Here is a 23,348-nt window from a genome sequence, read left to right on the forward strand (position 1 = left end):
AGTGCTAGGATTACAGGTGTCAGCCACCGCACCTGGCCGAGGGTAAGTTCTTTACAGAAAAATTCTAGCTAATAAATGCAGAAGAAATGAAAGAATTACAGAATGTTACCTTTTCCCAACTCTTTTTTTTTTTTTTTTTTTTTTTGAGACGAAGTCTCGCTCTTATTTATTACCCAGGCTGAAGTGCAGTGGCACGATCTTAGCTCAGTGCAGTCTCAACCTCACGGGTTCAAGCGATTCTCCTGCCTCAGCCTCCCAAGCAGCTGGGATTACAGGTGCCCAACACAACACCGGGCTAATTTGTGTGTTTTTAGTAGAGATGGGGTTTCATCATGTTGGCCAGGCTGGTCTCGAACAAAGGAAATACACAGCTTAGTAAGTATTCTTGCCCCACTCCTCTTAAAATAAAAACTTTTTAAAAAACCAAACCCTGAATAAAATCAAGCTTTAGATCTGACTACCAGTTTAGAAGACATATAGGGAGGAAAGAAGCAACTTAGATGGCACATCAAAGATGTTAACAGGCAAATTCAGTATATGAAACAATCTCCAGAACAAATCAACCAGTTTCTTCAAACAGCATAATCGGGGACACAGGGTTTTATAACCCTGGGCTTGTTGGCCAGGCATGGTGGCTCATGCTTGTCATCCTGGCACTTTGGGAGGCTGAGATGGGTGGATCACGGGGTCAAGAGATCGAGACCGGGCCGGGCGCGGTGGCTCAAGCCTGTAATCCCAGCACTTTGGGAGGCCGAGACGGGCGGATCACGAGGTCAGGAGATCGAGACCATCCTGGCTAACACAGTGAAACCCTGTCTCTACTAAAAATACAAAAACTAGCCGGGTGAGGTGGCGGGCGCCTGTAGTCCCAGCTACTCGGGAGGCTGAGGCGGGAGAATGGCGCAAACCCGGGAGGAGGAGCTTGCAGTGAGCTGAGATCCGGCCACTGCACTCCAGTCCGGGTGACAGAGCGAGACTCCGCCTCAAAAAAAAAAAAAAAAAAGAGATTGAGACCATCCTGGTCCACATGGTGAAACCCCGTCTCTACTAAAGCACAAAAATTAGCCAAGCGTGGTGACATGCACCTGTAATCCCAGCTACTTGGGAGCTGAGGCAGGAGAATTGTTTGAACCCAGGAGGCAGAGGTTGCAGTGAGCTGAGATCGCAACACTGCACTCTAGCCTGGTGAGAGAGCAAGACTGTCTCAAAAAAAAAAAAAAAGACACTTGTATTATTTATCAACCAAGTACAATGTTTTTGTTTGTTTGTTTGTTTGTTTTTGAGACAGGGTCTCACTCTGGTTGGCCAGGCTGGGGAGGGAGTGCAGGGGTATGATCTCAGCTCACTGCAGCCTTGACCTCCTGGGCTCAGGTGATTCTCCCACCTCAGCCTCCCGAGTAGCTGGGATTACAGGCACATGCCACCATGCCTGGCTAGCTTTTTGTATTTTAATAGGGACAGGGTTTTGCTATGTTGCCCAGGCTGGTCTCGAACTCCTGGACTCATGCAATCTTCCAGCCTCGGCCTTCGAGTGCTGGTATTACAGGTGTGAACCACCACACCCTACCTAAAAATACATTTTTTAGATAATCAGGGTAGTCTGAAGACAGGCTGGGTATTAGATGATATTAAGGAATTTGTTAGGGGATGACAGAACAAGATTGCCAAAATGTTGATAGTTGTTGAATACCATAGATATTTAAATTTTAAAAAACAAAACAAAACTTTTTTCTTTTGTATTCTACCTAGGACCTACCAAAGTGCTGAAACCTCCTTGGTGGGCTTTAGATATAAAGTACTATGTATTTGTAACTATGAACCAAAACATTAACATCTCTAATAACGAATGTCCCCATACATACATTTTTCTACAGACTGACTCCTCTACCTAGCTAGCCTTCCAGCATTTCATTCAGTCTCACACAACTGAAGCCAAAACCTCTCTCCCCCAAAACAATACCAGCGCTTTGACCTCCTTTCTATTTCTTTTTAATGTTCTCACCATTCTGCTGTTCTCACACTGGCTAAAAGCTTGCTTTGTCTATCCATCTAATCAGTCACTAAATTACATGACATATCTATAAAATCTCTCCATTTCTACCACCACCATTACCTCTTAGGCTTTCAATACTTCTCACCCAAGGCCTTCTTAACCAGCTTTCTCTCTCTTCTTCCTACCCTATCCATACTACACAATATCCCCATTTTCTTTTTTTAAAATCTTTTTTATTATCTTTACCACAGTTACCCAATTAGGTGAATTATCCCTTTTCATCTGCCCTATCTGTACCACACAATACTGCCAAGATTCACCTTCCTGAAGTACGGACCTATTTCCATCACTGTCCACTTCAAAATCCTCCAAGTTCCCCTCCTGTCTACCAAGCAATGACTGAACTCCCCACAATGGCATTCAAAGTGTTCTGCAACATAAACCACCTATTTTTACAAGCCCACATGAACACTGCCTTCCAGCCACATTCTTTTACAACCACCCACCAGAGGGCTTCCAGAATGCATCCCAAGTTTTTCTGCCCCTGTGTTTTTGCTCCAACTTTCCCTTTCCCCACTGTGTCCTTCGTCTTGTTCTTTTCAAATTCCAATTTATTCTTCCAGGACCTTCTCACTTGCTCCTGTATAAAGTCTTGATAGATTCTCCCCATCCCAAAACCAAATACAATTGCTTCTCTATTTAATACTTTTCAAATCATTGACCTTACTCAAGGGAGAATAAATTACTTTTTTTGTTGCTTTGTTGTTTTTTTCAGACAGGGTCTTGCTCTATCAAGGGAATCATGGCTCACTGCAGCCTCAACCTCCCAGGCTCAAGCGACTCTCTTGCCTCAGTTTCCCGAGCAGCTGGAGCTACAGGCGTGCACCACCATGCCCGGCTAATTTTTTGTTTGTTTGAGACAAGACCTCACTCTGTCCACCCAGACTGGAGTGCAGTGGAATCATCTCAGCTCACTGCAGCCTCAGCCTCGAGTAGCTGGGACTACAAGGCACGTCCCACCACACCAGGCCTTAGTCAAGTTTCTAATCCCCTTCAAGAGGGGTCCTCAACCCCCAGGCCACAGAGTGGTACAGGTCTATGGCCTATTAAAAACCAGGCCACACAGCAGGAGGTGAGCAGTAGGCAAGTGAGCATTATTGCCTGAGCTCCTCCTCCTGTGAGATCAGTGGTGGCATCAAAGTCTCATAGAAATGCAAACCTTACTGTGAAATGTGCATGTGAGGGATTTAGGTTGCACGCTCCTTATGAGAATCTAACTAATGCCTGATGATCTGAGGCGGAACAGTTTCATCCTGCGACCATCCCCCCAACCCATCCGTGGAAAAACTGCCTTCCACAAAACCAGTCCCTGGGGCCGAAAATAATGGGGACAGCTGCCCTACAACACAGGATGGGTCTTGAATACAATAGTTAATCTTTTTGGTTGAATTCCTATTTATTCGATGCCAACAAACTAACATTTAAACAGCATTAAATAAAAAACATAAATTGGGGTCAAGCATGGTGCCTCACGCCTATAATTCCAACACTTTGGGAGGCTGAAGTGAAAGAATCGCTTGAGGCCAGAAGTTCAAGACCAGCTTGGGCAACATATTGAGAGATACTCTCTACCAAAAAACATTTTTGTTTCAATTAGCTGGGTGTAGTGGCATGCACCGGTAATCTCAGCTACTTGAGAGGCTGAAGTGGATAGATCACTTGAGCCTAGGAGTTGGAGGCAGCAATTAGCCATGATTCCAGCACTGCACTCCAGTTTGGACAACAGAGCCAACAACATCTCTTAAAAAACACAAAATAAGCTGGGCGCGGTGGCTCACGCCTGTAATCCCAGCACTTTTGGAGGCCAAGGCAGGCGGACCACAAGGTCAGGAAATCAAGACCATCCTGGCTAACACGGTGAAACCCCATCTCTCCTAAAAATACAAAAAATTAGCCAGGCGTGGTGACACGTACCTGTAAACCCAGCTTCTCGGGAGGCTGAGGCAGGAGAACCGTCTGAACCCAGGAGGTAGAGGTTGCAGTGAGCTATCGCACCACTGCACTCCAGTCTGGGTGACAGAGCGAGACTCTCTCTCAAACAAACAAAGAAACAAACAAAAACCATGGTTAGGGCTGTACACTATGGCTCACACCTGCTGTAATTCTGGCAACTTTCAGAGGCCAAGGCAGCAGATGGCTTGAGCCCAGGAGTTCAAGATCAGCCTAGGCAACACGTGAAACCCTATTTCTACAAAAAAAAAAAAAAAAAAAAAAAAACTGAAAAATTAGCCAGGCATTGTGGTGTAGTAATAACATCTATCCTTTTTAGAAGTTTATATCTAATTACTTTCCCAAAACAACCTAAACCTAAATATTTTTTCTGATTTTACTTTCTCATGGTAAAACCTTCAGGCCAGGCACAGTGGCTCACACCTGTAATCCCAGCACTTTGGGAGGCCGAGGTGGGCGGATCACGAGGTCAAGAGATCAAGACCATCCTGGCCAATGTGGTGAAACCCCATCTCTACTAGAAATACAAAAATTAGCTGGGTGTGGTGGCACATGCCTGTAGTCCTAGAAACTTGGGAAGCTGAGGCAGGAGAATTGCTTAAACCTGGGAGGCAAAGGTTGCAGTGAGCTGAGATCACACCACTGCACTCCAGCCTGGCAACAGAGCGAGACGACATCTAAAAAAAAAAAAAAACCTTACAACCATCTTCAAAATTTAGTGAAAAATTTATCCAGTCATTGGAAGCTACAGTTAAGTGGACTACAGAAAGTTATCCTGTTACTTCTCTACTACTATAAACAGTATCTCTATTATAATAGACATCCATTAAAGACTTACAGCTTTAAAACTCCTTGCTCCTTTAAAGAATTACTTATGTAAGTCTGAAATCAAGTTTAAAACCCAGCGAGAAACAATAATTTTACAGAGGTGTTTTTTGTTTTGTGGTTTTGTTTTGTTTTTGAGACAGAGTCTTGCTCTGTCACCCAGGCTAGATGGAGTGCAACAGCCATCTCAGCTCACTGAAACCTCTACCTCCCAGGTTCAAGCGATTCTCCTGCCTCAGTCTCCCAAGTAGCTGGGACTACAGGTATGTTTCACCACACCTGGCTAATTTTTGTATTTTTAGTAGAGACAGGGTTTCACTATGTTGGCCAGGCTGGTCTCAAACTCCTAACCTCGTGATCCGCCCACCACGGCCTCCCAAAGTGCTGAGATTACAGGCGTGAGCCACCGCACCCGGCCTACAGAGTATTTTTAAGAAGTTAAAGGAAAACAACACTTCTCAATAATTAGCAAAACAATACATCTTCCAAGTTTTGAAAACCAGAGCAGAAAGACAGGTAGAAAAGGTAACCATACATACTCTAAATCACTTACACAGCCTGAGTTCTAAACTGCTCCTCTGACCACTTTTCCTTATGACATACAATTGGAAGCATTAGGAAAGTGGAATGGAGCAAAAATTCCAGAAGCATTCACTAACATTAAAGAGACAATAAAACATTTAGGTCTAATTCATTTGAATTTTTCTCAATTTTTGCCCAATTGCTTAATTTTGATCTTATAGAATTCCCATTTGCCCTCAAAGGTATTTTGGATTATAAGGAATCTAAGGAGAAGACTCAAATCGATCTTTCAGCAAAGTGATAAACAAGAATGAAATAATAATAGTTTTTTGGTTGGTTTGTGTTTGTAACATCCCTTTTCTTTTTTTTTTTTTTTTTTTGAGACGGGAGTCTCGCTCTGTCGCCCGGGCTGGAGTGCAGTGGCCGGATCTCAGCTCACTGCAAGCTCCGCCTCCCGGGTTTACGCCATTCTCCTGCCTCTCAGCCTCCCGAGTAGCTGGGACTACAGGCGCCCGCCACCTCGCCCGGCTAGTTTTTTGTATTTTTTAGTAAAGACGGGGTTTCACCGTGTTAGCCAGGATGGTCTCGATCTCCCGACCTCGCGATCCGCCCATCTCGGCCTCCCAAAGTGCTAGGGATTACAGGCTTGAGCCACCGCGCCCGGCCATAACATCCCTTTTCTATAGAAAGCAGCCAGGATTATATTCCTTAAAAAATGATCAGTTCGGCCCGGCGCGGTGGCTCAAGCCTGGAATCCCAGCACTTTAGGAGGCCGAGACGGGCGGATCACGAGGTCAGGAGATCGAGACCATCCTGGCTAACACGGTGAAACCCTGTCTCTACTAAAAAAAAAATAAAAATACAAAAAACTAGCCAGGCGTGTTGGCGGGCGCCTGTAGTCCCAGCTACTCGGGAGGCTGAGGCAGGAGAATGGCATAAATCCGGGAGGCGGAGCTTGCAGTGAGCTGATGGGTCACTGCACTCCAGCCTGGGCGACAGAGCAAGACTCCGTCTCAAAAAAAAAAAAAAAAAAAAGATCAGTTCATGCCATTGCCTCTCCTTAAAACCCTTCAGTTGGACACCACAGCCTCAGCGCATAACCTAAAAATTCAAGGGCCTTCACAATCCAACCTACTTCCCCTGTCTCAGCTTTCCCTGCCTAACTCTAAGCCTTCTTCTCCACTAGCCACCACCTTCCTACACTACACACATGGATTCCTAGAAGCCCAATCTCCCTTCTCAACCTATTACAAGTCCACATCTTTCAAGGACAAGGTCAAATGAGACCATGGCGCAGGAAGCATTCATTCATTTCTTAACATCCATCTGCTTTTCTGAGTAAAAAGGAATACCTTTTTTTCCTTTGCTCCATAAAACTGCTCTACTGATTCCTCACTTTTCCAATTATTTCATTCTGCCCCTATGTTGCAGTCAGTAGTTCTCTTACCTCTCATATACTGACACTTTAATTCAGTACGTTTGTTAGAATTAAGCAGAAATGCAGTCTTTTAAATTCCATATTAGAATTAGCCAGGGAGGGGCCGGGCGCGGTGGCTCAAGCCTGTAACCCCAGCACTTTGGGAGGCCGAGACGGGCGGATCACGAGGTCAGGAGATCGAGACCATCCTGGCTAACACGGTGAAACCCCGTTCTACTAAAAAAATACAAAAAACTAGCCGGGCGAGGTGGCGGGCGCCTGTAGTCCCAGCTACTCAGGAGGCTGAGGCAGGAGAATGGCGTGAACCCGGGAGGCGGAGCTTGCAGTGAGCTGAGATCTGGCCTCTGCACTCCAGTCCCGGCGACAGAGTGAGACTCCATCTCAAAAAAAAAAAAAAAAAGAATTAGCCAGGCATGGTGGTGCATGCCTGTAATCCCAGCTACTCAGGAGGCTGAGGCATGAGAATCGCTTGAACCTGGGAGGCGGAGGTTACAGGGAGCCAAGATTGCACCACTGCACTCCAACCTGGGTGACAGAACGAGACACTGTCTAAATAAATTAATTAATTAATTCAATATTAGCACAGTTTGTCATACAAAAACCAATTTGTAACAAGTAGCTATTTAAAAGATAATCTCTTCCTCTGAATTACATTTTAAAGTGTGAATTATAATTCAAAGAATGAATAGGCACCCCAAAATAAATTTTTGTAGCTAGAGATCTCCTTTTGAGATGCTATGATGAATTCCTCCTTATATCACATTTTGCATCTCTCAGTCCAATACTTTCCATGAAGACCAAGCAGGTTTTCGTACCAAACACTGTGCTGGCTGACAATGGATATACTGAGAAAATGGCCCCCCACATTTTAACAATTGGGGTGTGTGTGGGGGGGTGTGTGTGTGTGTGTGTCTGTGTGTAGTCACTATTTATTCTTGATTTTTGACTCTATGGATAAAAGTTAACCATGGGCCATGCTGTGGAAGTTCAAAATGAATCATATATTAGAAAAGCAGGCCAGGGTGCGATAGCTCATGCCTGTAATTCCAGTCCTTTGGGAGGCTGAAGTGGATGGATCATTTGAGGTCAGGAGTTTGAGACCAGCCTGGCCAATATGGTGAAATCCCATCTCTGCTAAAAATACAAAAATCAGCTGGGCGAGGTGGCACATGCCTGTAATCCCAGCTACTCAGAAGGCTGAGGCAGGAGAATTGCTTGAACCTCGGCGGTGGAGGTTGCAGTGAGCCAAGATTGTACCATTACACTCCAGTCTGAGTGACAGAGTGAGCCTTCATCTCAAAAAAAAAAAAAAAAAAAAAAAACCTTCTTTCTGTATTCTAACCCAATCCAAGGATCAGACTATACAAGAATAGTCTCCTGACACATCAGATTTTCAATCTCCAATATGGCTAAACAGGCTCAGTCACGCTCCCCAAATGTTTTAACTACTATCTGGCCAGGCACAGTGGCTCATGCCTATAACCTCAGCACTCTGGGAGGCTGAGGCAGGTGGATCACTTGAGGTCAGGAGTTCGAGACCATCCTGGCCAATATGGTGAAACTCCATCTCTACTAAAAGTACAAAAATTAGCTAGGCTTGGTGGCAGGCACCTGTAATCCCAGCTACTCGGGAAGCTGAGGCAGGAGAATCGCTTGAACCTGGAAGGTAGAGGTTGCAGTGAGCCAAGACGGTACCACCGCACTACAGCCTGGGCGACAAGAGTGAAACTCCATCTCAAAAAAGAAAAAAAGAAACAAAAGGGGTCTCACTTTTTCACTGCCCAGGTTGGAGTGCAGTGTTGTGATCGTAGCTCATGGCAGCCTCAAACTCCTTGGTTCAAGCAACCCTCCCACCTCAGCTTCAGGAGTAGCTGGGTACGACAGGCATGCATCACTGCCCTGTTTATTTTTTACTTATTTTTTAAAGGTATTTGAAGAACATTTCTTTCTTTTACTTACAGAAGCTATTGAAAACATTTAGTACATATCTATCTCTCTAATCTATCTATCTATCTATCTATCTATCTATCTATCTATCTATCTATCTATCTATCTATCTAGGGGTCTCACTCTGTTGCCCAGGCTGGAATACAGTGGAACAATCACAGTGCACTGCAGCCTCTATCTATCTATCTATCTATCTATCTATCTATCTATCTATCTATTTATTTATTGAGATGGGGTCTCACTCTGTTGCCCAGGCTGGAATACAGTGGAACAATCACAGTTCACTGCAGCCTCAATCTCCCAGGCTCAAGCAATCCTCCTCCTTCAGCCTCTGGAGTTATTGGGACTACAGGCACATGCCACCACTGTTTTTGAGATAGAGTTTCATTCTTGTTGCCCAGGCTGGAGTGCAATGGCTCGTGATCTCGACTGACCACAACCTCTGCCTCCCGGGTTCAAATGTTTCTCCTGCCTCAGCCTCCCCAGTAGCTGGGATTACAGGCATGTGCCACCACACCCAGTTAATTTTGTATTTTTAGTAGAGATGGAGTTTCTCCATGTTGGTCAGGCTGGTCTCGAACTCCTGACCTCAGGTGATCCACCTGCCTCAGCCTCCCAAAGTGCTGGGATTATAGGCATGAGCCACCGCACCCAGTCACTGAATATATTTTTAATAGAGGTGAGATCTTGCTTTACTGCCCAAGCTGATCTCGAACTACTAGGCGCAAGCGATCCTCTCACCTCGGCCTCCCAAAGTGCTGGGATTACAGGTGTGAGCCACTGTCCCCAGCCCTAGTACGTATCTCTTTACTTTTTATTTTTAAGATGGAGTCTTGCTCTTGTTGCCCAGGCTGGAGTGCAATGGCACGATCTCGGCTCACTGCAACCTCCACCTCCTGGGTTCAAGCGATTCTCCTGCCTCAGTCTCCCAAGTAGCTGGGATGATAGGCATGCACCACCAAGTCCAGCTAATTTTATATTTTTAGTAGAAACGGGGTTTCTCCATGTTGGTCAGGCTGGTCTCGAACTCCTAACCTCAGTGATGCACCAGCCTCAGCCTCCGTAAGTGCTGGGATTACAGGTGTGAGCCACCGTGCCCGGCCGTACATATCTCTTTATATCAGGATGTTTATAACAACTTTCTCTTAGAACGCTTTCTCTTTAGAACTTAATACTAAGAAAAAATGTTTCTCTTGACAAACTATTAGGCTTTCATTTACCAGAATGAAAATTGTACAATTTATCTTTCCCTTTTTGCATTACATTCCATGCTTCCAAATTAAATTACAATAACCACATTAGCCTAGGCAAGCTATACATTTACTTTTTCTTGTTACATAAATTTTTACTTCTTATTTATATTTTAATAGCCTCACTGTATATATTTGTGGTAAGCTGCTCAAATCCTTTCTAGTAGTAACTGATATAAATTATAAATAAATACTTACTGAGCCGGGCGCGGTGGCTCAAGCCTGTAATCCCAGCACTTTGGGAGGCTGAGACGGGTGGATCACGAGGTCAGGAGATCGAGACCATCCTGGCTAACAGGTGAAACCCCGTCTCTACTAAAAATACAAAAAATGAGCCGGGCGAGGTGGCAGGCGCCTGTAGTCCCAGCTACTCCGGAGGCTGAGGCAGGAGAATGGCGTAAACCCGGGAGGCGGAGCTTGCAGTGAGCTGAGATCCGGCCACTGCACTCCAGCCCGGGCGACAGAGCAAAACTCCGTCTCAAAAAAAAAATTAAAATTAAAAATAAATAAATAAATAAATAAATACTTACTGTAATAGCCTATTCTGCTATATTTAACACTGTAAATATGTCATGTAGTCAAAGTTCTAGTTCCTAAAAACAAATAAAACCAAACAACACAGCAAGCTTTTAAAAGTTACACAAAGATCGGCTGGGCATCGTGGCTCACGCCTGTAATCCCAGCACTTTGGGAGGCCAAAGCAGGTGGATCACTTGAGGTCAGGAGTTCGAGACCAGTCTGGCCAACATGTGAAACCCCATCTCTACTAAAAATACAAAAATTAGCTGGGTGTGGTGGCGCATGCCTATAATCCCAGCTACTCAGGAGGCTGAGGCAGGAGAAATCAACTGAACCAGGGAGATGAAGGTTGCAGTGAGCCGAGGTCACACCACTGCACTCCAGCCTGGACAACAGAGCGAGACTCTGCTTCAAAAAAAAAAGCTGCACAAAGATTTGTGTTGAATGAATTTAATAGCCATGTGAGTGGCCAGAAAAACAGCAGGTTCAGAAGGCTGAAACCAGCCCACAAACAGAGTAGCCAAAAGTTCAAGGAAGGAAAAAAGGAAATGAGTAACATACTTAGTACTGCGAAAGTATGAAGTGTGCCTCCTGGTTTCGGCAATAAAGGCTGGAAACCAGAGCAAGGGCAGTATCCATGAAGTGGGGGGCAGGAGGGACACTGAAGCCAGTCTGTAGTGGGTTGGTGCGGAAGTGGGAAATGCCAGTATCCATAATACTGTCAGAGCCTGGTTATGATGAGCAGGAGAGAGCAAATAGGAATGAAGGATTTTACTGGAAGGCACAGAAACAAAGGAGGGCTTTTCCTCCCCCCAGCCCTTTATTTATAATAGGAAAGACTGCACATTTCTATACTTTATTCAATAGCTATTTACTGGGTGCCTACAATGCAACAGGCTGTTCCTGGGAAAAATAATCAGTGAACAAAAAAGATAAACCTCCTTGCCATGGAGGAATGTACATTCTAGTAGGGAAAGGGAGGAATTAAAAATAATAAATCCCTATAGAGAATCAAGAATGTAATCAGCATGATGGAGGAGTATAGCAAAGTCGGGGGGATCAAGAGTATGGTGGGAAGGAGTGCTGTGTAGGTACATAAATGAGGTTAGGGTGGGCCTGCTGACATGCTGAGATTTAACCAGACTTGAAAGAGGTGAAGGAGTTAGCCAAGCAGATTTCAGGGAAAAAGTATTCCAGGCAGAAGAAAGAGTAAGAGCGGCCGGGTGCGGTGGCTCACGCCTGTAATGTCAGCACTCTGGGAGGCTAAGGCAGGCAGATCACCTGAGACCTGCCTGGCCAACATGGTGAAACGCTGCCTCTACTGAAAATACAAAATTAGCCAAGTGTGGTGGCAGGTGCCTAGCATCCCAGTCGCTCAGGAGGCTGAGGCAGGAGAATTGCTTGAACCCAGGAGGCAGAGGTTGCGGTAAGCCGAGATGGCGCCTCTGCACCCCAGCCTGGGAGACCCAGCAAGTCTCTGTCTCAAAAAAAAAAGAAAGAAAAAGGAAGAGTAAGAGCAAGGGCCCTATGGTAGGACTGTGCCTGATGTGTTCAAGAACAGTGGAAAAGGCAGGGCACAATGGCTCACACCTGTAATCCCAACATTTTGGAAGGCCGAGGCGGGCGGATCACCTGAGGTCAGGAGTTCGGGAGCAGGCCTGGCCAACATGGTGAAACCCCATCCCTACTAAAAAATACAAAAATTAGCCGGGCATGGTGGCACACATTTGTAATCCCACCTACTCAGGAGACTGAGGCAGAAGAATTGCTTGAATCCAGGAGGCGGAGGTTGCAGTGAGCCAAGATCAGGCATTCTAGTCTGGGTGACAGAACAAGACTGTCTCAAAAAGAAAAAAAAAAAATAGAACAGTGGGGAAGTACTGCAGGGAAAAGAAAAGCAACCAATACTGCAAGTTCCTAGAGATTAGAAGAGTGCTATCCCTGACAGAGGCCAAGACAGAGTAACCTCTGTCTCACACTGGGGGAAAGAATGGAAGAAGGAGGGCAGAGAAGTTTGTAAGTAGAGGAAGGGAAAGCTCAGGGAGTTCGTGCCCTTTTTTCCTATGAGGTGGCAGGCAAGGTATTCTGCCAAGCATGGGGCAGTGAGAGGTTTGAGTCAAGGAGTGCAGATTTTATAATAGCAACTGTGGAGAAATGGGGAGGGAACTAAGCAGAACTGCTCCGGCGGGGACCAAAGACAGATTTAAGGGAGACCTCAGAGTACACATTAATTGTGGAACTAATTCCCAGCACTATATAGATTTCCCCATGACACAGAGTAAGAATGGAGGATATGGATGGTAGGGATGATGTGAGGCTGGCTTCTGCATAGTAAGTCCTGAAGAATAATAAGAAAGAATAAAAACTGCAAGCAATGCAACCCAGAGGTTGTAGTATAGAAAAGGAAGTAAAAGAAGTAAAATCTGGAAGAGACTGATGGATTAGGAGGCTTAGGGTGGGAGAACACGCATAAAGTGATTAGAAAGTGAAAGCTATCAATTATCACAGTTTAAGACCTGAAGGTGAATTTGAGACTTAACATGATGACAAGTTAAAAGATGTGGCCATAATACTAAACAAGTGGAACAGAATGAAGCCAATGTTTGCTTGAGCTGAATTCAAGAAATTTTACAGTTAAGGGTAGTTACAAAGGAAACTTAGCATAGTGGCTACTTAGTAGTACTAAAGATCCTGGGGAAGTCGCTTGGCCTGTTTTAATTTCATTGTAAAATGGGAATAATAATAGTATCTATTTCATACGGCTATTAGGATTAAATTAGTTAATAAATGTAAAGTACTTAGAAAAAAGCCTGGCACACAGAAAGTGTTCAATATGAGTAAGCTATTTTATCACTATTGTTGTTTCTGTTATTGTTTATATAGTCATTGACATCTGCCAAGATGATGTCAAAAATCTGGATGAAAGAGAGAACTCAGTCAATAATACGGTAATCAAAAAGAGCAATGGGGCTGGGCACAGTGGCTCATGCCTGTAATCCCACCACTTTGGAAGGCTGAGGTGGATCACTTGAGCTCAGGAGTTCAAGACCAGGTTGGGCAATATAGTAAGACCCCTATCTCTACAAAAATTTAAAAATTAGCTGGGCATAGTAGCGCATGCCTATAGTCCCAGCTACTCAGGAGTCTGAGACAGGAGGATCACTTGAGCCCAGGAGGTCAAGGCTGCAGTGAGCCATGACTGCGCCACTGCACTCCAGCCTGGGCAATACAGTAAGACTCTGTCTCAAGGGGAGAAAAAAGGGCAATGGTAGAGGATAGTATGGTTGAATGACATGCTTTGGTATAAACAATATGATATTCCATATAAAAAAATTTTTAAATCCATCAAACATTTACAATCTTGTGACTTAAAATACATACACCAAAAAACCACAAGACAATCATTAAGTACTAACCGAGTATTAGATAATAACTACAATATTATGTATATACAACATTACAAAGAATTTTGAAAATGCTCTGACTAGAAATCACGGAAACCATATCAGGACACTAAATTGTATGAAAATGAAAAGGAGTTGGAGTTAACTTTATCTCACCGTTTCTATATAGAAATGGTAGCCCGCGCACGGTGGCTCACGCCTGTAATCCCAACACTTTGGGAGGCAGAGGCAGGTGGATCACAAGGTCAGGAGTTCAAGATCAGCCTGGCCAATATGGTGAAACCCCATCTCTACTAAAAATACAAAAATTAGCTGGGCGTGTTGGTACATGCATGTAGTCCCAGCTGCTCAGGAGGCTGAGTCAGGAGAATCGCTTGCACCTGGGAGGCGGAGGTTGCAGTGAGTCAAGATGGCACCATGGCACTCCAGCTTGGGCGACAGAGCAAGACTCCATCCCCCCAACAAAAAAAAAAAAGGCAGGGTATGGTGGCTCATGCCTGTAATCCTAGCACTTTGGGAGGCCGAGGCAGGCGGATCACAAGGTCAGGAGTTCGAGACCTGCCTGGCCAACATGGTGAAACCCCATCTGTACGAAAAATACAAAAATTAGCTGGGCATGGTGGCGGGTGCCTGTAATCCAAGCTACTCGAGAGGCTGAGGCAGGAGAATCATTTGAACCCGGGAGACAGAGGTTGCAGTGGGCTGAGATCATGCCATTGCACTCCAGCCTGGGCAACCGGGCGAGACTCTGTCTTTAAAAAAAAAAAAAAAAAAAAAGGAAAGAAATGGTAAAGTGTGAGTTCCTTGAAGGTAACGAACTAAATCTCTACATGCACCCTCAGTTAATGGGTAATGCCTACAGTAAAAGAGCATCAATGAATCAGTGGCCCATTAACCAAACAGTTCAACTCCGAGAAGTCCAAGGCAACTTTTTATTTTCAGCAAGCAAGGTCTGAGCCCAGAGTGAAGTGCAATGACGCCGTCACAGCTCACTGTAATCTCAACTCAAGCCATCCTCCCAACTCAGCCCCTGAGGCGCTAGGACTACAAACACACACCACCCACACGCAGCTTTTTTTTTTTTTTTTTTTTGGTAGAGATGGGGGTCCTGCTATGTTGTCCAAGGCTTGTCTCAAACTCTTGATGTGAAGCAATCCTCCCGCCTCAGCCTCCCAAAGCACTGGGATAACAGATGTGAGCCACTGCATCCGGCCCAAGGCACCTTTTGCAGGTTTTTCCTACCACAGTCACCTCTGCTTAATTTCACTTCTATCCTGATAAGCTGCACAAAAAAAGTTCAAGAAGTGTACATATTTATTCACACTCTTTCACGGAATCCAGATATTCACCAGTATCTGTTCAAACGAGGCCATCTTTCAAAGAGAAATACACGAAATAGACATAAAATATCTTTAACTTTAGAGCATTATGAAATTATATCATGTTAGTTTACAAGACCAAAAGGATATGCTTCCTCCTGGAAAAGATCTACTATGATTAGCAGCGTGGGAAGGGGATTACAAACAGGAAGGCAGGGGGCCCACTGTCCTTTACTTTGTACCCAGGACAAGACCACAGTGGGAAAACGGGCTAAAAAGCTTTGGTCTTAAGAAAGACTCCGTTGGCAGACTTTCCTGGACACTTATTCCCTGCACAAAATCAAAATGGGAAAGAAGAGAGAAAAAAGGAAAAGTGCATTCATATCTGGTCTTGAAAAGGAAAAACAGTCTGTTCTAAGCCTTAAAAGCTGTACTTAATTGGATACATTTTGGAAAAACACTCATCAGAGCAGAGCTACACATACTCACAAAATCTAGCCTCCGTATCAGATTCACAATCAGGTCTGATTTTACCAAATGCTGAACTTATTGTTAATCAAAAATGTTCAGCTCTTTATACTAATAAAGTAACTCGAAAAATTAAAAACTTAGAAATATTTCTAACTTAGGGTATGGAATTTCAAAACATTCTGTATTTCTCTCATATTAGTGTAATGCAAAAAACATTAGTTTCTGTTGAAGTTACATTTGATTCAACAAGTTTTAAAAGTAAAGCTTGATAACAAAAATAAAAAAATAGTGTTAAGACTTTGCTTAGTAAAACCTATCCAAATTTTTAAAATTTATATATATACATATATATGTGTGTATGTATATACATATGTGTGTGTGTGTGAATATATATAATTTTTTTTTTTTTTTTGAGCCAGGGTCTTGCTGTTGCCCAGGCTGGCCTCAAGCAATCCTCCCACCTCAGCCTCCCAAATAGCTGGGAATACACGCATGAGCCACCATGCCCAGGTATTTATTTATTCATTTATTTTTGTAGAGACAGAGTCCCACTGTGTTATCCAGGGTGATCTCGAACTCCTGAGCTCAAGGGATCCTCCTGTCTCAGCCTCCCAAAGTGTTGGGATTACAAGCCATGAGCCGCCGCACCCAGCCCAAATTTTTTACATAGTTCAACCTGAGAAGTTATGAGAATTTATTAACAAGTTGAACTTGAATGAAAGCAAAGGCCACAAAGAAGAAAGCAGGCATGCCATCTCTCAGGTCCTGTCCACATCTAGGATGTAGGAAAGAACAGATCTACAGACTCATGCTGAACCCAGTTATTGATGGTCTCCAGACCTGCTTTACAATACCAACCTATGTGCAATTCTCATATTCCACCCTCAAACGGTACATTCACAGCTCCATTTGCTCTATAATCCAACAACCACACCAACTTAATCAGAGAGCACCACCTCACTTCTTAGAGGAACACAATAACTAGATTTTGTTATGACTAAACTCAGGAGACAAAATGCCAGCCTTTAAATAAAATATCCACCATGATATCACCTCTTAAGAGTTATTCAAATCTCATCAGCACACTGTCATCAGGCTCAGACAGGCGCATCAAGACACAAAGCAGAATGTTCAATGGTGGCAGAACAGCTGCCCAGAGCAGTAAGAGATATGAGCAAGGGATATGTTGACAATCTAATTTCAGCTACCTCGAGATTCCACAAAGATGACAGCCTGCATCCTCAGAAATGCCGCCACTAGCCTCGCCCGCTATCAGAATACTCTGGTTTACTTCTTCTGTGCAAGTTGAGCGACTCTGAAAATCTATCCATCCAATGCTCCACGTCTACTGAGGTCTCCATACTGATACAGCGGCCTTAGCAATCCTCAGATCGGCCTATGCACATGTAAAGAATCAGCGGGCCTTCCACAGCCCCCGCACTGGACGCAGAAGATGAACAGAGAAAACGGAATTTCACCCCAACGAGAATGGAATCTTGAGGGCAGTTTACCTTGGAAGCTCATTTAGCAATCAAGGAAAAAAAAAAAGTGATCTGGAAGCTCTATTCTGGCGTTAGGGGCGGGAATGTTTTGTGTTGCACGAACAATGACTAGCTTGCTCAAGCAGCCTCCCAACCCCCACAACTTGGCTTCTGGTCTGGCCAGTCACCCTGAAAGCTGCCAGGGCTGTCACTTGGTGCCTTCCAGCAACTGGACTTGGCTCCTAAAGGATTTGTCAGATCATCCTCCCAATATGGCTGCCCGAGTAATCCCAATCGGCTGAACGCCGAGACCACACCAGCCTTCCTCACACCTGGCCAGCATCCAACAAGCCCCCTCCCTTCCCATCGCACCCCTCTCACCAGGCCTCTAGCCTTCGGCTCCCCCAGCGTCAAGCGATGACCTTTCCTATCTCCATCTGGCAAAAGGGCATAGCCACATTCCCAGCCGAAGCCCGATGCCCACCATAAAGGGGAAAAGGGGAGAGGGGAAAAGAGAAACGATGGCTTCAAACGGAGCAGAGACGTCCCCCTGGGCTGCAACGTGCGCGGAGCCCAGGAAAGAGCCAGGCAGCGGCGGATCTGGCGAGCGCTGGACACAGCCGGGGCCTGGCAGCGCGGGGGAAACGGAGGGCCGGTGCGGGGCACTGCGGGGGCCCCCGCCGGCCGCTGGACGCCAGCCCGGGACTCACGGCTGGCTAGGGAGGGGTCCCCTCCCCCGAGGGCGAGGCTCCCGCACCCGGCGCCCGCCCCGCGCTACCTCCCCTCAGACCCCGCCCGGACCCCGGCCCGGCCGCTCCTCCCCGCGGGAGCGGCCCCCTCCCCGGCCCGGCGGCCGCGGCGTCAACCGCTGACCGCCCCGCCGCCTTACCTCAGCCGCGCTGCAGACCGAAGGGCGGACCGGATCAACAGGAGCCGCGGCGCGCGGCGGCGCGAGGAGCCGGGCACCGACGCACCTCAGCGCGAGCAGCTGCCGCCGCGAGCCGCAGGGCGCCTCTCCGCAGCCCCATCACGCAGCAGCCTGGCACCGCATCGAGGTGGGAGGTGGGCGGCGGGCAGGAGTGCGCGAGCGCGGGAGGCCAGGGCGCGGCGACGGCCAGCGGTGACGGCTGCGGAGGACGGGGAGCCGCTCCAACGTGCGCGGGCGCCTCCCAGGACCGCTGCGGTCAGACTGCCCCGCGTAGGTCCTAGCGAAACTCCGCCTGCAGTCGCCGGCGCGGGACACCGCCCCAAGCGGGGCCGCTGCGCGTCACCTCAGCCCGCCCCGGCGCCCGCGACGGACGCGGGCTGTGACCAATCAAAGCACAGAGCTCAGGGCGGCCAGCCAATTGCAGGGGGGAGCCGGGGCTTCTGCCGGGGGTGGGGGGGGCTGCAGGGACACCGAGCGCCCTCTGGTGGCCCTGGGACCCGCGCGGTGAGGGGGTGCTGGGTTGGCCAAAGCCGGAGCCCGGAGTTCCCTCCCGGGTGACCCCCAAGGGCGTTCGCCGGCATCAGCCGCCCCCAGCCACCCCGATAATCCGCCTTGTACGGGGACAAAAGATTGACTGAGTGGAGCGGGGCGGGGCCCAGGGGGCCTGACGCCCGCAGAGGAGCTGGGATCAACATGGGAGGCGCCGAGAGTGGAGTCATTGTCCGTCGGAAAACATCGCGCAGGCGGAACCGGCCGAACGCGGCGCGGTGGAAGCGGAACCCCGCGAAGGGATGAGCGCATCCCGCGGGAAGCTGCCTGGCCTATTCTTACCGAACCCGAGCACAACACCTCCCACGCGCCACCTCGGGAGAGAAGGCGGAATGAGTAATGGAAAAGCATGACTTGGGGTGGGCATTCCACTTGTCTCCTTGGGAGACCGCAGAAGGGCTGTGAGGAGAGGAACAAACGCTTTGCACCGTCCCTGAGTTAATGAGCCCAGCCCCCTTCTGGGAGATGCCCTTGAAGGAGGGAGAGTGGAAATCAGAAACCCAGAGGACACAAAAGCAGGAGCAGTGATTTTTTTTTTAAATCAGATTTAGGTTCAACTCGAAAGAAAAATCTCACTGTTCAGAAACAATTCAATTCAGTACTTAATAAAATATAATCTTCAGTGATAATATATTCAATTATCAGGCCCAGGCCGAGCACTATTACTTTATAAGGTTGTGAAATTGTTTTTTACTTACTAGCAGACATTGAAAGTAAAATCACATTTCTTCCCTGGAATTAAATACAGCATTATTGTGAGTAAAAGGTATTATGTACAAGCATCTGCACTAAAACATCGAAATTAATTTTCTACACTAATAATTCTGGAAAATCACCACCACTCAAGTCCTCAGACACTTCATCCGCTTTTGTTGATCACTTCTCATTTTATTTAGAATTTAAACTCCACCTGCCGGCAAAAGGATTTGACATAGCTTACACTAAAGCATACATCAGTGAAATCGTATAGGATTAAAATAGGTGTAAAATTCATAATAATAAAAGAAACGAGACTATTTTAAAAAGCTGTTTGAATAAGAGGCATGCCTAGAAATAAATTTTTGTTTTGTTTTGTTTTGAGACGGAGTTTTACTCTCGCCCTGGCTGAGAGCAGTGGCACGATCTCAAATCACTGCAACCTCCACCTCCTGGGTTCAAGCGATTCTCCTGCCTCAGCCTCCCAAGTAGCTGGGATCACAGGCACCCGCCACCATGCCTGTCTAATTTTTGTATTTTTCGTAGAGACAGGGTTTCACCATGTTGGTCAGGTTGGTCTTGAACTCCTGACCTCAGGTGATCCACCCGTCTCAGCCTCCCAAAGTGCTGGGATTACAGGCATGAGACACCTCGCCTGGCCAGATAAATAATATTTTTTAAAACCAGAGTCAAGGAAATAAATATGTTACCACTGAGCACAGAACTCAGCTCTTAGCTTCCTGAAGGCTAAGGGTAAAATGAAACTATATAGGTTAATTTTTTTTTTTTTTTTTTTTTTTTTTTTTGAGACGGAGTCTCGCTCTATCACCCAGGCTGGAGTGCAGTGGCCGGATCTCAGCTCACTGCAAGCTCTGCCTCCCAGGTTTATGCCATTCTCCTGCCTCAGCCTCCCGAGTAGCTGGGACTATAGGCGCCCGCCACCTCGCCCGGCTAGTTTTTTGTATTTTTTAGTAGAGACGGGGTTTCACGGTGTTAGCCAGGATGGTCTCGATCTCCTGCCCTCGTGATCCACCCGTCTCGGCCTCCCAAAGTGCTGGGATTACAGGCTTGAGCCACCGCGCCCGGCCTATATAGGTTAATAAACAGGAGCTCATCAATTCAACAGTAGACACCACTTCATCCTAGCATGGACCTCCTTGCACAAGTACTGTGATGAGCACCATGGAGAGTTACAAAAACCTGGGTGGCTGTATTGTTTCAGCTCTCAGTGGAGCACAATCTAAAAAGAATCTAAAACATAGTGAAGAACCGAGCGCGGTGGCTCACGACAGTAATCCCAGCACTTTGGGAGGCTGAGGCTGGCGGATCACTTGAGGTCAGGAGTTCGAGACCAGCGTGATCAACATGACAAAACCCCGTCTCTACTAAAAAAATACAAAAATTAGCCAGGACTGGTGGGCACGCCTGTAATCCCAGCTACTTGGGAACCTGAGGCAGGAGAATCACTTGAACCTGGGAGGTGGACAAGGCGGCGGTTGCAGTGACCTGAGATCGCACCACTGCACTCCAGCCTGGGAGATAGAAAGAGACTCAGTCTCAACAAAAAATTAAATTAAATTAAATTAAATTAAAACATAGTGAAGAGGGTGTGATAGTGATTGGCAGGAGAAGAAGCCAGCCGAAGCGCACAGAGAAGGCTCAAGAAAGGCAAAGAAGGCTGCTCCAGGATCCAAGGCCAAGCAGCCCACTCTGTAAGCCTTTTGCCTCTCTGACAGAAGAAGTCACTCTGCCCAGCCAGTTTCTCAGATTACACATTCTGTATAAAAGCATCTCTTTAAAATCATAAATAAATTACTAGAAATCTGAATGTAGCCATGATCTGGTAGGGCTGTCTCTGGAATGCAAGGATACAAGAACATCAGAAGGTCTAGCCATGTGGTGCACTACCACACTCCCATCACAATCACAATCACAACCAGGTTCCTGGATACAAAATCAATACACAAAAATCTGAGTTTTCCATTTTTATAAGAAGATTTTATTATTATTATTATTATTATTATTATTATTATTATTATTATTTTAAACAGGGTGTCACTCCATCACCCAGGCTGGAGTGCAATGCTGTGATCACAGCTTACTACAGCCTCAACCCTTGCCCCCTGGTTTAATCCCTTCTCCCACTTCAGCCTCCAGAGCAGCTGGGACTATAGGCACATGCTACCACGCCCAGCTAATTTTTCTATATTTTGTAGAGACGGCTGGTATCCAACCCCTGGACTCAAGTGATCCATCAACCTCAGCCTCCCAAAGTGCTGGGACTACAGGTATAAGCCACTGAGCCTAGTCTTTATTGCTATTTTTAATGGGATCTTTTTTTTTTTTTTTTTTTTTTTTTTGAGGCAGAGTCTCGCTCTGTTGCCCAGGCTGAAGTGCAGGGGCGCGATATCGGCTCACTGCAGGCTCCGCCGCCGGGTTCACGCTGTTCTCCTGCCTCAGCCTCCCAAGTAGCTGGGACTACAGGCGCCCGCCACCAAGCCCAGCTAATTTTTTGTATTTTTTAATAGAGACGGGGTTTCACCATGTTAGCCAGGGTGATCTCGATCTCCTGACCTTGTGATCTGCCCGCCTCGGCCTCCCAGAGTACTGGGATTACACGTGTGAGTCACCGCGCCCGGCCAATGGGATCTTTTTTAAAAATCAAGTCTTGGCCGGGCACGGTGGCTCAAGCCTGTAATCCCAGCACTTTGGGAGGCCGAGACGGGCGGATCAAGAGGTCAGGGGATGGAGACCATCCTGGCTAACACGATGAAACACCGTCTCTACTAAAAATACAAAAAAACTAGCCGGGCGAGGTAGCGGGCGCCTGTAGTCCCAGCTACTCGGGAGGCTGAGGCAGGAGAATGGCCTAAACCCGGGAGGCGGAGCTTGCAGTGAGCTGAGATCCGGCCACTGCACTCCAGCCTGGGCGACAGAGCGAGACTCCGCCTCAAAAAAAAAAAAAAAAATCATATAACAAAGCTGCCCATGGCAATTTTGAAGAACGAGGTATAGGGACTCGCCCATAAGCAAGCAAGAGTCTCAGTAACATTGTGCAGATTAGTGCTCTGTTGTATTGACAAGAATATAGAAATACAAAAATGGGGCCGGGCGCGGTAGCTCAAGCCTGTAATCCCAGCACTTTGGGAGGCCGAGACGGGCGGATCACGAGGTCAGGAGATGGAGACCATCCTGGCTAACACGATGAAACACCGTCTCTACTAAAAATACAAAAAAACTAGCCGGGCGAGGTAGCGGGCGCCTGTAGTCCCAGCTACTCGGGAGGCTGAGGCAGGAGAATGGCGTAAACCCGGGAGGCGGAGCTTGCAGTGAGCTGAGATCCGGCCACTGCACTCCAGTCCGGGCGACAGAGTGAGACTCCACCTCAAAAAAAAAAAAAAAAAAAAAAAAAAAAGTCGTATAACAAAGCTGCCCATGGCAATTTTGAAGAACGAGGTATAGGGACTTGCCCATAAGCAAGCAAGAGTCTCAGTAACATTGTGCAGATTAGTGCTCTGTTGTATTGACAAGAATATAGAAATATAAAAATGGGGCCGGGCGCAGTAGCTCAAGCCTGTAATCCCAGCACTTTGGGAGGCCGAGACGGGCGGATCACGAGGTCAGGAGATCGAGACCATCCTGGCTAACACGGTGAAACCCCGTCTCTACTAAAAAATACAAAAAAAAAAAAAACTAGCCGGGCGAGGTGGCGGCGCCTGTAGTCCCAGCTACTCGGGAGGCTGAGGCAGGAGAATGGCGTAAACCCGGGAGGCGGAGCTTGCAGTGAGCTGAGATCGGCCACTGCACTCCAGTCCGGGCGACAGAGCGAGACTCCGCCTCAAACAAAAAAAAAAAAAAAAGAAAAGAAATATAAAAATGGAACATCCTGGCTACTCAGGAGGCTGAGGTGGGAGAATTGCTTGAGCCCAGGAGTTCAAGGCTGCAGTGTGCAATGATCACACCACTGCACTCCAACCTAGCAACAGAGACAGACCT

General features: G+C 46.7%; 1 protein-coding gene across 6 annotated transcripts in view; it reads right to left on the minus strand.

The window, feature by feature from the left end:
• The window catches only part of KIF1B (kinesin family member 1B), a 180,382-nt gene extending 161,981 nt beyond the window's left edge, over positions 1-18,401 (minus strand). For 5 of the 6 annotated variants that reach the window (XM_030912838.1, XM_030912836.1, XM_030912837.1 and 2 more), the window contains exon 1: positions 18,069-18,241. The gene's annotated coding sequence lies outside the window, so the exon portion shown is untranslated. Of the gene's footprint in view, positions 1-18,068 lie in introns of all 6 variants that reach the window. The other variant, XM_030912835.1, reaches the window with a different exon arrangement.
• Between the last annotated feature and the right edge of the window lie 4,947 nt (positions 18,402-23,348).

This window comes from Rhinopithecus roxellana, chromosome 12 (genome assembly GCF_007565055.1).
Source record: "Rhinopithecus roxellana isolate Shanxi Qingling chromosome 12, ASM756505v1, whole genome shotgun sequence".
Lineage (NCBI taxonomy): Eukaryota > Metazoa > Chordata > Mammalia > Primates > Cercopithecidae > Rhinopithecus > Rhinopithecus roxellana.